This window comes from Pinus tabuliformis, chromosome 9 (genome assembly GCF_031772625.1).
Source record: "Pinus tabuliformis cultivar Carrire ecotype Pingquan chromosome 9, CPIR1, whole genome shotgun sequence".
Lineage (NCBI taxonomy): Eukaryota > Viridiplantae > Streptophyta > Pinopsida > Pinales > Pinaceae > Pinus > Pinus tabuliformis.
Window position 1 is genome coordinate 1,945,775,470 of NC_142307.1, and position 15,160 is coordinate 1,945,790,629.

Here is a 15,160-nt window from a genome sequence, read left to right on the forward strand (position 1 = left end):
TCAATGGTTGTGTTTCATTCTCGCATTCATTAAGGGTTGTGTCACATTGCAATGTTCATCTTGGTTGACTTGCGCCACATTTCAATGTTCATCAATGGAAATGTCACATCACATCATTCATTAAGCATTGTGTAAACAAAAGGCAACCAAAATTGTCTACATACTATAGTCAACAATTGTTAACCAACCAAAGATAACCATACTCAATCTGCATTCGACCATAGTAAACCATTAAGAACCATGATGAACGAAAGTCAACTATTTTCAACAATAACGAGCCATAGTCAAATACAATCAATATTTTTCAACCATAGTCAACTATGATCAACATTGTCAATGTGGTCTACTATAGTAAACCATATTCAACCATTGTCAACCATAATGCACCATGGTCAACTGTAGTTTCCACAGTCAAGCATAGTTAATCATGGTTAATAAAAGTCAACCAAAGTTAAATATGGTCACGCATGGACAAACATAGTTATTCGACATTTAACCATAGTAGAAAATAGTCACCCATAGCTCAAACTTGGTCATTATAGTCAACCATGATTAGCCATATTCAACCATGGTCAAAAATGGTTCATCATACTCAAACATGGTGAACCATAGCCAACCATGGTTAATCATAGACCAACATAATGAAATATGGTTGAAACTATAGTTAAACATGGTGAACAATAGGAAAACATAGTCAACCATGATTGAACATGATCAACCATAGCCGCATAATAAAACATAATTGACCATATTCAATCATAATCATCCATAGTCAAGCATTTTCAACCATGTTCACATACACTTAACTAGTGATCTACTCAGATTGGGAATGGCTAACAAGGGTAAAATTTGTTAATATAAATGGTATCTATCTTAGGGCTTGTTGGTAGAACTTTGTGGTTTCACTCAACATGACATCAATTTTTTACTTAGAAACAACCCCCAATACTATTTTTGTTTTCAACATTTGATGGAGGTAAAAGTAGCATGAGGTCCCTCCTTTTATCTTGGAAACTAATGCAGGGTTACCCCCGCTTACACCCACAGTATGCATGAAAATGCATAAAATCATCTGTCCCAGGTATTTAACTCTCAAAGGAGTCAAATCTTCAACCATCAAATGGTTAAGGCCTCTTTATCCGTTCCTTTATATCGGAACTCAATCACCCCGCCTAAACCTCCTATCGGAACTTTATCAACCCTCGAGCCTTCTTATAAGACTTTGATTAAAGCCTTTCATTAATCCTTCCTATCGGGACCTTTAAACCTTCATAACCTTCATTATCCCTTTAATGCCCACATATATGTAACCTTCCCCTTTAATGCATTGGTTACATATGTTTTATCGCATGAAATACTCTATCAGCACTCTTTTCCTTTATACACCTTTTACAAAGGAAAACTACGCAAACATACCCTTTTCCGCCTCTGTACGGCTTCTGCACATTTCCCGAGGCTACCTCTATCACAATCGCTATTGGCTCTTCCGCGGGTCATACATACATGTATGCCTCACCACTTCTCCGACTCCGATATGCGACTATCGGAATAGTTAACATATGTTCTAGCCTTAAAAGGCTCAACACAACACTTTCACGAATACAAAGGAAACCCCCTCCCGAACCCTTTGTTCGGACTTCAAAAACAATTCACCCGGATCTATATATCTGGCAGGTCCGCTCTTCACTCTGATTCTTTACGCAACTCCGATCTCCGATCCTTCCGATCGTCAATCAACACTTTTCGTTATCGGCACATCAGAATTCCAATAACTGCTAGCCCTTAACTCCTCCGATTGCGAATTAGTGATCAAATCGCGACCGTCGATTTGGTTCATGATCCAACAGTTGTGATTAACTCGTGCGATCACATTTTGCTCAACCTCAAGGCCAGACCCCTTCCACTTCCATGCGTCGATCCAATATCCTTACGGACCCAATATGGATATAGGCCACTCTTTATAGGATTTCAAGTCCAGATTTCAAATCTAACTATGTTTTGCACTCGTTTTAGTGTAAGTAGAGGTTTTTGGTTGCGGGCCAAAATTACATAAATAACTCCGCCGATGCAATATTCTGCTTGCTCCTCGGTGAGATCATCTAGACTATTGATCTTCCAAATCCAACAGCTGCTGAGCACTGACACTTTACTCCTTCGCTCCTCCTTTTTACTTAGTTTTTATGCTAAGTCTTTAGTTCTTCTGTGGTTTTGCTCTTCTTCAAAGGTTTCAAGCTTGCTACTATTTTACTGCGCGATTCCTCCTAGCTTGGATTTAATCACTCCAATGGATTCAATGACCCATTATGGACCTTTGCATCACTCTTCTCTTGCGTAGTTCTTTAGAACTCTGCCTTCTGCTTCTGTTGCTTAGATACCTCTGAGATTTACTCTTCTGTGAAATCTCACTTCGCTATTTCACCCCAGAGCTTCCTTCTGTTCCTCAATTGGATTTAAGGATCCATTTGTGATTCCTCTGAATCATTTTGTTCCTCTGTGTCCTTCAGAATTCTGTCTGCAACATGTTACAGAGCCTACGAGTTCACAAGTAGTTCATTCATGAAATACTCTTCAACACACTAACACAGTTAGGAATAAACATCTATATATAAATATAAACAGTCAATTACATATCTGAGACTCTGTGGCCAGTTCCTCAATATCGTGGCCTCCTTGTGCTCTGTCATAGGCTTACATTTATGCCAGAAAGTTCTGTTGAACCAATCCTGGTTCGACTCCTAAATCCTCTGAACTGACTTCTAAATCCTTTGTCCACTTCTACTTCAATTAATTCCTAAAATCTCTCTCTCGTCCCTCAAATCATGAAACTATTTTAAGAGTCCTAATTGACTTCTAACTCTTGTCATTTATTCACCACTCATGTTCTCATTTATTTGAGAGCATTTACAACTTCCTCTCACTATCTAATTAATTTCTATTTTATGCACTCAAAAGCCTAATATTACATCAATTTATCACTTAGGAATCCAACTTCCTAAAAATACATGACCCCCTATGTCTACTTAATTACAATGATTTTCCTTGGGCTAAACGCTCTTGCATCAAACTCCCAAAGTAGAAAGTATTTATGATCTCCTGATCATGTGTCTTCTGATCTTTGTCTTCCTGGATCTCATACTTTGTTTTGTGGTTGCCCAAATGCCTTCTACCTTTGTTGTCACTGTATGTCTGCTATCTTTTGCTCCATCTTCTTCTTCTTGTCAATCAGGTTCATACTTTAATTGATCATCCTTCCTGTTGCTAACATTTTCCTCCATTTGGACTGCTTCATCATTAGTTGCCACATTTCTTCAATTTCTTTTTCCAGCACATCTTTGGACTGGTCCATGTTCTGCTTCTTACTTCTTCCTCCTCTTTGTTTAAGGTTGTTGTTGTTGTCCACTAATTATTTAAACTGCAGCTGGTTATTTTCTCTTTGTAGCTGATGGTTTACTTTTTCTTCTTCTTTTGCTCTTGTTCCAACTTTTGCTTTGCTTGCTATGCTTACTGCCTCCCTATCATCCTTACCCTCTTTCATGATTATTTATGTCTGCACTGAATCATGACTTTCCAGCATTCTCTCCAGCAATTTAGCATCTTTGTTCCATGGATTAAGTTCTTCCACAAAATATTCTTCTTCCATTTTTATTTGGCTGCTTATCTGTGCCAAATTTCCTCTAGAATTTGCAACAAAACCTGCACTCACAAAACACTTGTTAAAATAAAAAACATAAGACTTATGTGCCTCATCTTCCTTTGGCAACAACTCAGTTTGTTGTTCTGTTTCTTTCTCCTCTGTCAACACATCAGTATGCTATTTTGAATTCTCAAAAGAACTCATGAGACTATCAATTAGTCTCTCTTCCACATCATCTTCTCTAATGATGTCTTCTTGCTCTTGTCCACCAGAGTGAACTCCTTCCTTTGTAATCACACTGTCATACTTTGAATTTCTCAGCAAATATTCCAACAATGCAATTTCTTTGTGACACTTCATAACTATTTCATCATCACTTATGTTTCCTGCATTTATACACAAATTATTAGTTTTGAAATCATAAGGTTCAACAATCTCAACTGTTGCTTCACATATCAGCTCTTCAGACTGAATTTCATCTCCTTCTTCCACAAGAACTTGTTCCTGTGTTGTCACATCTTCACACATCCATGCATTATTAAATTATTTCTGCTACAATAAATCAATGCTTCTCTCATTTAAGAGACATCCTCCATCCTCCTTTACTTCAGAGTTTTTATCTTCTGAAAGATACTTCTTCATACTTCTGACAACCTCAATAGATTGCTCATCCTCTGCAAAACACTCCTTTATGTTATCAGGAAATCTAGTGTCCACTCGGAACTGCTAGTCCCATTAAGACTGGTAGCTATCTTAGAAACAAACAAACTAAAACTACTTTCGTTTTCCTTTATGAGAAGTAGGTAAGAGTGGAATGAAGGACAACAACCTCAGTCTTGCGCTTGGTTCCTTGCTCGATTCCTCTCCTTTCTGACAGATCCTTGCCGCTTCTCCTTCGTCTACCCAGCTTCAAAGAGCACCTGTGGAATCAAAGCAGCATAATACTATCGAAGAACAAAGATCTACAATCATAAACAATATAGGACCAGATGTATATTGACCACACAAATGTATATATCATCAAACATACAAGAATGTGGAGGAAAAATTGAATAGCTTTATTAATATCAAGAATAAGCAAAGAGGATTACAACCAATTGTTCTGACCCAGCGTCATCCTCCAGCATGAAATACCTTCTTTCACCTCATGAAAATCTTAGATCACCCAAAAATATGATATTCCAACAAGAAACCAACAGTACTTCCTTACAAGATACAAAATTCCAGCCTCTAGATATCTGGGATGAGGGATCCATATATAGATGATTGCAGGGGGGTGAGTCAGCTTCTGGGATTCTGATTAGTGTCCTCTCTCTGATAGTTCTTGATTCCACTTGGATATTGATGATCTCTTACTCATCCCTGGGCGAATTCAGAGAGGCAAGTGTCACAGGAGAAGTTTTTGGAAGATTCCATGATCATCCACCTCGCAGACTGACTCTGCCATTTGTCCACTCTCACCCATCGCACCCCATAGAAAGGCTTTTCAGTATGCATCGCACCTCCCGTGTGCATTAGGTGGGATGCATCGCACTTTGACCATGGAGCAGGTAAGATGGTCCAGTTTTGACCAGTTCTGAGCAGTTTTTCTTGGAGAACTTCTGGGAGATGATGTAATCATCTGACCTTGTTCTTTTAGGGTATGGAACAACACTTTTAGGGACTTAGGAGCCCTTGGTTTATGGACATGTTTGATTGGGGTTGTAGTGCCCAAAAATGTCTATAACAGTTGCCCCCTAAAGCATGAAGTCATTAATCTTTGATGTCGGGTGAAATGCTTTATCACGAGGATCCGAAGTTTTTTCGAGCCGGAAGGCGATCTGTAATGAGATACAATACAATACATTATCTTCATAATATTTTTCATGATCTAGTTGAGGCGGGCATTCCCATGCTCAGCTTTATAAATTCATTTTCATGTACATAAGACAGACAACCGTCTGTGCGGGAGACTGATGATTCTAATAGAATCATCATCCTTTGATTCAGATGATCATCTGTGCCGCAACAATGTACATTTGATGTCTTTATTTTCCTGAATATATCGCAGCCCGGATGGATGAAACTAGATCCGGGGTCTTCAAACTCATTCAATCTTCACTCGCAGTACAATTCGATCCATGTGAAAGATGTTCTCGAGTCGAAAATGGAAAGACATCACCTGATTACCAGCCATTGATGTAAGTTGTTAACAAGCGCGAGAGGAATCACCGATAATGATGATGACCCTCAAGGTACTACAGTACAATTCGCGTGGTGTGAATAAGGGACTTGGCGTCGAACACCGCGCAAAATCTTTCGGTCAAAGGCCATTGATGTAAACCTATCGCTGGAAGTGAGAAACTTGCCATTGAGGCATGCAAGCTTCAAAGTACTGAAAGGGTTGTCCCTAAGTCGGATTCTTGGATAATGAGCCGATGTCGACAAGAAGCGACCCATCGTAGTAGGGCCTTAATGAATCCCACATCTACGGCACAAAATGGAGTAAATGATTTTGGAGGTGAAAACGATCTGATGATACAGGGTTTAGGGTGGTGGTCATGAAATAATGGAGCGTGAATGTATTGCAGCGGATGAGACACAAGTGAATTCTCTGAGCGACTTCTCTTGAACATATCGGCGACACTGACATGATGGATTGGTAGCGTTAACCCCAAATATGGATGGTGTGATGGACCAATGGTGATATGACCAGTGAACGGAACAACCCAACCCGACTCGGATGCGGAGTGAAAGTGTCATGTTCAAGAGCGACTTGCTACCAATAAAGTTTCTTCAAGTTTTCTTCCCAATTTTTCCCCAGTCATTGCTGACCAGTACCTCTTTATTTTTGTCAAGCTTGAGGAGGATAACATATGCTTGTTCTATAATTTGCCCTTCGGGCAAACCCGTCGCTATATTTTAACGAACCTAGCGACAGTGAAACTCGTTCTTGTCTGTGTGGACAAGTTTGTCACTATTCGGTTTTAACGAGTTTAATGACAAAGATAACTCGGTCCTTTTCAATTTTAGAGAGTCTGAAAGGGACGTAAAGGAAACTCCAATAATCACTTTTCATCATGTAATCCCTTAAGTCCGAAAAAGTATAAATAATACGAAAGGGATGAATTTTCGATAATTTTAACGAGCCGAACAAGACAAGCACTCGATCTTTTTGTGTAATAATCCCTCAGGTCCAAAAATATTAAAATCTAGAAGAGGGATAGCACTTCCGGTCACTTTAACGAGCTGGAAAGGCCAATCGCTCAGCAATCTTTTCATATTTTATGAGTCAGGTGAAAAGAGCTTAAAGGAGACTCGTTTTTTAGGAACGAGTGATAATTTCGGGTAGCAGCTGATTCCAAGTAAGGTTTGGAATTTTCCAATCACGGCAGTGTCACAAGGATGGCTAACAGGATCACTCTTCGCAGCTGTTCCTAAAAAGGGGTAAACAATCAAATGGAGGTGAATGATCGGCTAAAACAGAGTGGAGGTGATGATGAGAACACGACCAGGGCTCAAAAGCTGATGATAATGCATTCACAATGGTTATTTACCGGAAATTGGTTCATTTTTTAATGAGCTTAAACTCTGGGGGAACGTTTGCTCATTGCTTATGTTTAATTTTTAACGAGCTTGAACTCCACATAAAAACTACTCGTGATAATGGTCATTGATTTAATTTCACTGTTAATCACTTTGTTCCTTCAAAGGTTGTGCCGCTTGTACAATTGCTTCATCAAACCGATTAAAAATGAACAATATATGTTTCAAAAATGAGTTGAAACACTAATATTTTACTTGAATTATGTGAAAAGTAATTTAAAAGTGGTTTTTACCCTTCATTTTACCATTTCATTTGAACTTTGGTTTGTTGGAGCTATGGAGGTGCTTTTCCCCCTTGATTTTCACCAGCTGATTTCGGAAGATTCTGTGGATGATTCTTGGCACCGTCTGGACCAGGTAGGAGCTAAACCTGAGCTCTTCAGATGCATTCCTTCCTTTTTGAATTCTGTGCACGTTTCCTTGTTTTTCTGAGCCTTTGGGTTTTGAAAAATTCGCCCTGGCTCCATTGCACCCTTTCAATATCGAAAGGTGTGATGCATCCTGGCTTGGCCATTGGCCAGTTAGGATGCATCCCACCCAGTACACTGCTGGGGGTGTGATGGGTGCGAGAAGGGAAGTTTTTTCATTGTTTTCTCATGGAATTTTGCCTTTTTTTGCCAAATCAAGATCCTGACTCTTCTCTTGCTTGTTTTGCAGAGATTTATCGAAGCAAAATGGTTTTTACATGGCGAGAACACGAGCATGAAGATGAGGACATGCTTTCTCTACATGATCCGGTTACGGTAACTGCACTGCGGAACTGTGGTCTGTTCAAATTTTTCCGCATTTCCAGCATGAGGCAACAAATCAACTTGTTGCAATATTTTCTCGATGCATGGGATCCTACCAACTAGGTGTTTTAGATTAGAGGAAAATCTATCCCCTTGACTGTCGTGGACATCTATTTTTTGACCGGTTTATCGAGGCATGGTGCCCCTCTTTCACTATCAGGTTCTGCCCATGGGGGCGAATCCGTGAGAGATTATATTCACCGGTTTTGCAAAGAGGGATCTCAGCCGAGTAGGGATGGCAAGATCAACATCCGAGATGTCGATGACCGGTCCTTGAGGACCATTCTGTTCACTTTTACTAGACTGGCTGGTAGTGTGGCTCCTCACGTGGCTAACAGGTCCTATATGCAGTACACCTTGGAATGCCTTGAACCAAAGGTGTTCAACTGGTGTGATGCAGTACTCCCTGTGATGAAAGAACAACTGACCAAGGTAAAAAACGGAAAATTGAAGAACTTCGGCTATGGTTCTATTTTGACCGCTTTCGCCTTGGAAAAGATCCCACTGATGCAGCCGCAGTACATCTCACTTGGCTTACCTCTACCGACTGAGCCACGGATGCAGAGATGGGTCGACCTTATGGCCCGACATGTTGGTCAGTCCCAGGTTTCCTTTTCTGATACCTTTTTCGAGTGGTTCAACTGTCAGGAGATGGTTTTTTCCAAGTATCCATATGCTGGTATGGATTTTCGGGGTGACCCGGATTTGGTGTTGCCAGCTGGTGAGCAGTGGGGTGCTATCGATAAATTCTCTGACCATATCTCTGTTCATTGTTTCTTTTTATAATGTTCTTGTGCTTTCTTCTACCAGGACTAATCAAAACTCATGTGCTCATGCAGATTTTGGACCAGTTCGGTTAGTAGTACGTCTGAGAGTAACAGTTGCCGCTCCAGCAAGAGAGGCTGTGCGGAGGGCTATCCTTTGCGACCTCGATGTGGCCGAGACTCTTTCCGCATTGCAGGATCAGTTCGAGGGCCTCACTCTTGGTATTCCGGATGTGAGGACCAACGAGTTGCCCCTGAGGTTGCAGCGACATACTACTAGCGTGCCGAGTCGATGGACTAGGCTTTTACGCATGATTGCACAGGCGGTGACCTATTATCACCAGCATCATTAGACTAGGGTGCCCCCTAGAATTTTGAGTTTTGGGTCATTTGACCGCTTTTTTCCTGGTTACAGAACATTATGTATGAACCATAAACATTTATATATATGTTTTTGATTTTCGGAGCTTTATTTTGGTTGAGTTATGTGATCTTGATGCAAATATTTGATGAAATGCTTCTTTTATAAATGTTGCAAATGTCTATCTAACACATAATTTTCCAATGAGTCTGTTAACGTGTTTAAGTTTCTGGAAATATGCTGATATTGAATAGAATCAAACTGCCTTTCCAAAATCTTGACCCTTAGGAACATGCAATAGATAGTTGGATTCCGTACGGAGTAGATACCAGTGAGTTGTAGGATGACGAGTTGTGAGTCTAGCCTGACAACTATTCAGCGTATGCCACGCGTAATGGCATCAGAGAGGAGCTCTATCAACGCGTTATATTTAGCAATATTGTTCGTTGACCGACCGATACATACCCCTCTGAAACTTACTAACTCTCTGCTTGGATCGAAAATTGCCCAGGCCGCAGAAGATAGGTTCCGCAAACTACGACTCGCTCCGTTGGCATATCCAACAAATGATTCCAATAGGTCTGACATCTACAACGAACGTAAAAGCAGATCACTTAACCAAAACAATTACCCTTAGTGAAAACAAATATGTAACAAAAGAATAGGGGTTACTATCTTGAGTCAACCATAGTAACGCTTAAGGTACAACCCGTTGCGAGGTTGCGCCAGTGGAATCCCATCATAATCTACTAAATCGTAGGCTCCTTTTGCTAATACATGTTTAACAATATAGGGGCCCATCCATAAGGATTTGAATTTACCTGCTCCCAATTTGTCGAATTCCTAGTTGAAAAGTAAAACCAGGTCACCTTCCGAGAAGACACGGGGTTTGACATTCTTGTCGAACTACGCCTTGACTCGTTTCTTATGGGATTCGTTAGCCAAAGTGGCATCACGATGGGTTTCATCCAATTGGATTAGTTCCAAGAAACGAGCCTCTTCTTCAGAAGTTCAGGGGAGAAGGTCGACTGCGAGTTTGAGGGACGAGATTTCACACTGAACCGATAAGATTGCTTCCAAGCCATACACCAATTGAAAGGGTGTAAACCCGGTTGCATTCCTCCCTAATGTTCGGTATGCCCACAAGGTTGAATACATGATCAGGTGCCAACTCCTTTTGTGGACTCCAATCATCCTTTGCAGCATCCTCTTCAGGACCTCGTTGATTGCCTCAACTTGTCCGTTAGCCTACGGATAATATGGAGTAGAGCTGTCGTGGGACAACCCTAACTTGGCTGCCAACTCAACCGTCATGTGATTGCGAAAATGCGATGCATGATCTGTGACTATGGCCTGTGGAACGCTGAATCTGGAGACTACATGATTGAAAAAGAAGAGGGCAGCCGTTTCGCCGCTGTTGTTTAATGTAGGCATCGCCTCAACCCATTTGGTAAAATAGTCTACTACGACTATGATATACCCATGCCCCCTGGCTGAGGTGGGGTTACATGTCATGAATTCTATGCCCCATTTTGCAAATGGCCCAACAGTTACTACCGGTTGCAGCGGTGCGGGTGGTATTCTGGTTTTTCGATCAAAGATTTGACATGCATGGCAACTTCTGACTGCGGTTATGCAATCTTTAAACATTGTTGGCCAGAAGTATCTTGCTCGTAAAATATTTTGCGCCATAGTGTAACCAGATTGATGCCCCCCACACGCGCCTGAATGGCAATCATTCAGGACTTTTTCGGCCTCCTCGTGGGTGAGGCACCTCCTCAAAACTGTATCGACACCACGACGGTAAAGTGTATCACCGACGATCATGTAGTCTTTTGCTTGGTATCGAATGCGTCGTTGTTCCGAGCGGGAGGTATTAGACCTATATGTTTAGGTTTGGAGATAGATTATTATGTCTCCATACCACGGATTGCTTGAAGATATTAGAAACAAAGATTCGTCCACGATTGCTTCTTCTGATGTTACATCGTTGGACGACGATGGGAGATCACATAGTAACTCTGCGAAAATCAGGGATTCCTTTGATTTGGATTTTATAAATTCCAGATCAAACTCTTGTAGAATTGCTATCCATTTTGAATATTTGCCCCCCAGCAACTGTCGTGACAATATATAAGTCATGGGGTTGCAATCTGACAGAATGGTAGTTTTTCGAAAGAGGATATAGTGTCGAAATCTCTGTATCGCTTGAATAGCTGTGAGAGCTAGCTTTTCAATGTAGGAGTACTTGCTTTCTGTATCATTTAAGTTTATACTTAAATAATATATAGGATGTTCAATTCCATTGTCTTCTTGAACTAAAACCATTGCGATGGTTGTATCTGCTGCAGCTAGATATAGGTTAAAGTCTTTTTGATAATCAGGAACGTACATTAATGATTCTTTTATTAGGGATTCTTTTAAAGCGTCAAAGGAAGCTTGCGCGACCTGATCCCAAATGAAGGGTACTTCTTTTTTCAATAGACGAGTATAACCTTTAGCAAGTTCAACGTAATTTGGAATGAACCTCCTCAGAAAGTTTGCTTTCCCTTGGAGTTTTTGAATCTCAAGAAAATTTGAAGGTGGAGGCAAATTAATGATTGCTTGAACCTTATATGGGTCGAGACGAATCCCGTCCTTTGAGACCACAAAGCCAAGTAAACGACCAGAATTGACACAAAATACACATTTGTGTGGATTGAGTCATATCTTGTAGTGTCGGCAACGTAGAAATATCGTTCTCAAATGTTGCGGATGATTGGTCCGCTTTCGCGAATGAGCCGGAAGATCGTCGAGATATGGTTGAACGATGTTTTTGATGTCATGGAAGGCATAATTCATTGCCCTCTGAAATGTTGCCCCTGCATTCTTTAAACCAAAGGGTAGCTTGCGATATGCAAATGTGCCCCACGGACAAATAAATGCAGTCTTTGACTAGTCCTGTGGGCAGATATTTATTTGATTATACCCGGAAAATCCATCCATAAATGAGAAGATTTCACATCCGACGCATTCATCAATTATCTGGTCAATGAAGGGTGTAGGGTAGTTGTCTTTCGGACAAGCTTGATTTACATCCCTATAATCGACGCACACTCTAATTGTTCCTTGTTTTTTCATTACAGGAACAATATTCGATACCCAATCGGTTAGAGGAACTGGGTAAATAAAACCAGCATGGAGAAGTTTTTCAACTTTTGCCTTGATGGCAACAGCTTTCTTGGGGTGCACCTACCGTAGCCATTGTCGTATCGGTTTGACATCTGGATACATCTTAATTTCATGTTCAACCATGCTCGATTCAATGCTTGGCATTTCATCATACGACCAAGTAAAGACATCTCTGAATTCGTGAAAAAGAGCGCTATATATTTCCAGTTCTGAAGGAGAACAAGATTTTCTGACATGAATATTCTCTACAACATCTGTTTTGGTCGAGATATTTATGGCGATAGTCTCTTCAATATTGGACAAGTTTCGCTCGGAATCCACCGTGTTTATAGTATTTGATAGAAAATCAAAAACTGAGGGATGATGAAGGTCACTAGGAGTATCTTCTTTGTAATCCAGAAGATGGGAACGATGGTGGTAATCTTCCCATGGTGCCCCGTCAATCATCATTGACTGAACAATTCCTTCATCTGTATAATGTACTTGCGACCAAGGATCTGAAGGGGTACCACATTCCTTAGACATATCTATCCAAATGCTTGATGAGCGTTGATTTGGGTTTGCCTCCCATGCTGAAAACATTGATTGCTACAAGATTTCTATGGGGCTTGGAGGCAATACCTGTAGATGATCCGTTTTAATATTTTTTTCAGAGATCTTTTGAATATAAGATATCATATTGCAGGTTCCCACTGTTGCCACTTCCGCCAGATTGATTGGAGGTGGTAGGGCAAAATTCCCCATTAATATAGGGTCTTTTAGTAGGCCTACTCCGATATTTTGAAGCGAGTGAGGGCTTCCGTGGATCATCAGAATGCTTCCCGTAACTTGTGAACTGTTGGGGAGAAATGTCTGTTGGTCGACGATTGTAATTCCTCCTTGAAAGGGAAATGCAATCTTCCTGAAGTAGGTCGACACAACGGCTGCCATAGCATATATCCAGGGCCTTCCCAGTAGGATGTTGTAATCGAGGTTTCCGTCAATTACTTCAACATCTATTTCTATTGTTTTTCCCCCCAGTTCAACTTGCAAGTTACTTAAAATCCCATATGGGGTGTATGTTCGTCCATCAAATGCTTTTAATGTTGTTGAAGATCGCGACAAGGGTGGAGATCCTAAAGTTTTCCAGCAACTCATCGACATAATACATGTAGATGCCCCCTCATCAATAATTGTTCGATGAACAGTTTTGTTGAGGGCTTTCACTTGAATGAGGAAAGCTAGTTGAGCTGGTAACTGAGGGTCATATCCTTTGTGATTAAAGGATACAAGATTGGAATCCGTTGGGTCAATCCCACCTATTGCTGATAATAAAGCCTGCTTTTGGGAGGGGCAATTTTGCAGTACCTCAAGTGTCGACATAGCGGATGGAAATTGGACTAGATCCTCCACTATATTATAATGTTGTGATGCTCTGGCATGAGGATTAAATGTCGATTTGTGTACTACTCCATTTAGCGGCTTTATCATTAGTTCAGGAATGATGGGTGGCACAACTTCGGTCGAAGTTGTTGTCGAACTACTAGGTTGATCATTGGCCTTGTTGTCCGACAGTTGTGGATTCCCGTAATATTTATTCCTTGTCGATATCAAAGCATCGTTTTGCTGCTTTGAAACCGACAACATTAGCACTTAGGACGGGGAAGCATTGTCACTAGCAACCAGATTTGTTCCTGGATTTGGAAACAATTCAGTGAATACTGCCGAGGTTTTTGAATTCTTGAAGAATTTTCTAAGCTCAGATTTATACAGACACTCTCTTGTCCAATGATCCTCATCACATATTAGGCATGGAATTTTTGGTTTCCTATCTCCAGAAGGGTTTGTAGAAGATTTTTCAGGGGACGACTCCTCCTATTTTTTCTTCTTCCCTTTCTTTTTCTTCTTGCCTCCTGGTTGCTTGGTTTCTTTGCCTTTGTCAGTCGATACAGCATTTACTTCCGAGGCGAGAAGTTCTTCATTTGAATTTTGACCTGAAACCATACGGGCTTTCTTCGACTTAGCCTTTACAGTTTTCGTGTTGGTCAATCCTATCACGCCGTCCCCGGCATGAGAGTCTTTGTTTGATTTATTAGACGGAGGAACGGAAAATTTCGGTCTAGGCGCATTAGGGATTTTATCGTAGAGCGTGCCAGACTTAGTATAGATCAAGTCTATATATTGGGCACGAGAAATTACTTGCTCTTCAATGACGACTCCTCCCTTTGCCACATCTTTCGTAATAGATGGTAACAACGACTTAATAAACCATTCAACCAATAGCTGATCATGAACATATGTTTTTACCATTCTACGACGACGTCGCCACTCATGAATATGATCGGATATGTGAGTGGCCGTCGTTTGATTGAAATTGGTAAGAAGCTCTGTTCCCGTTTTGTACCTTATGGGTAACTGAAAATGGGTTAAAAAGGTTGTGGCTAGGGCGCTGAAGTTATCAAACGAAGCTCTAGGCAATTTGATATACCATTTTGCTGTCAGACCAGTTAACATTCGCTGAAAAAGGCGAAGCCTAATCGAATCATCATTTGGGGTGTTAGATGAACACCACAGGTGAAAGGTCATCACATGATTCGACGGATCTTCACCCGGATTTCCATTAAATTTAGGAATATCTGACGAAAGTTTATGAGAAATCGCTGGCCACCAAGGGGCATAAGTGATTGGATCGTTTGTTAGCCGATTCAGATCTGGTAACTCTAAAGTTGCCACGAAGGCAACTGTTGATTCAAGTTCAGCGAAGCATACCCAGGATAAGATGGGATTGCCTGAGCCGTGGATCTTTGCATACCAGCATAGTGCATTTGATGCTGATAACTTTGATAAGTTTGATGGGCATAACCATTATGAAATG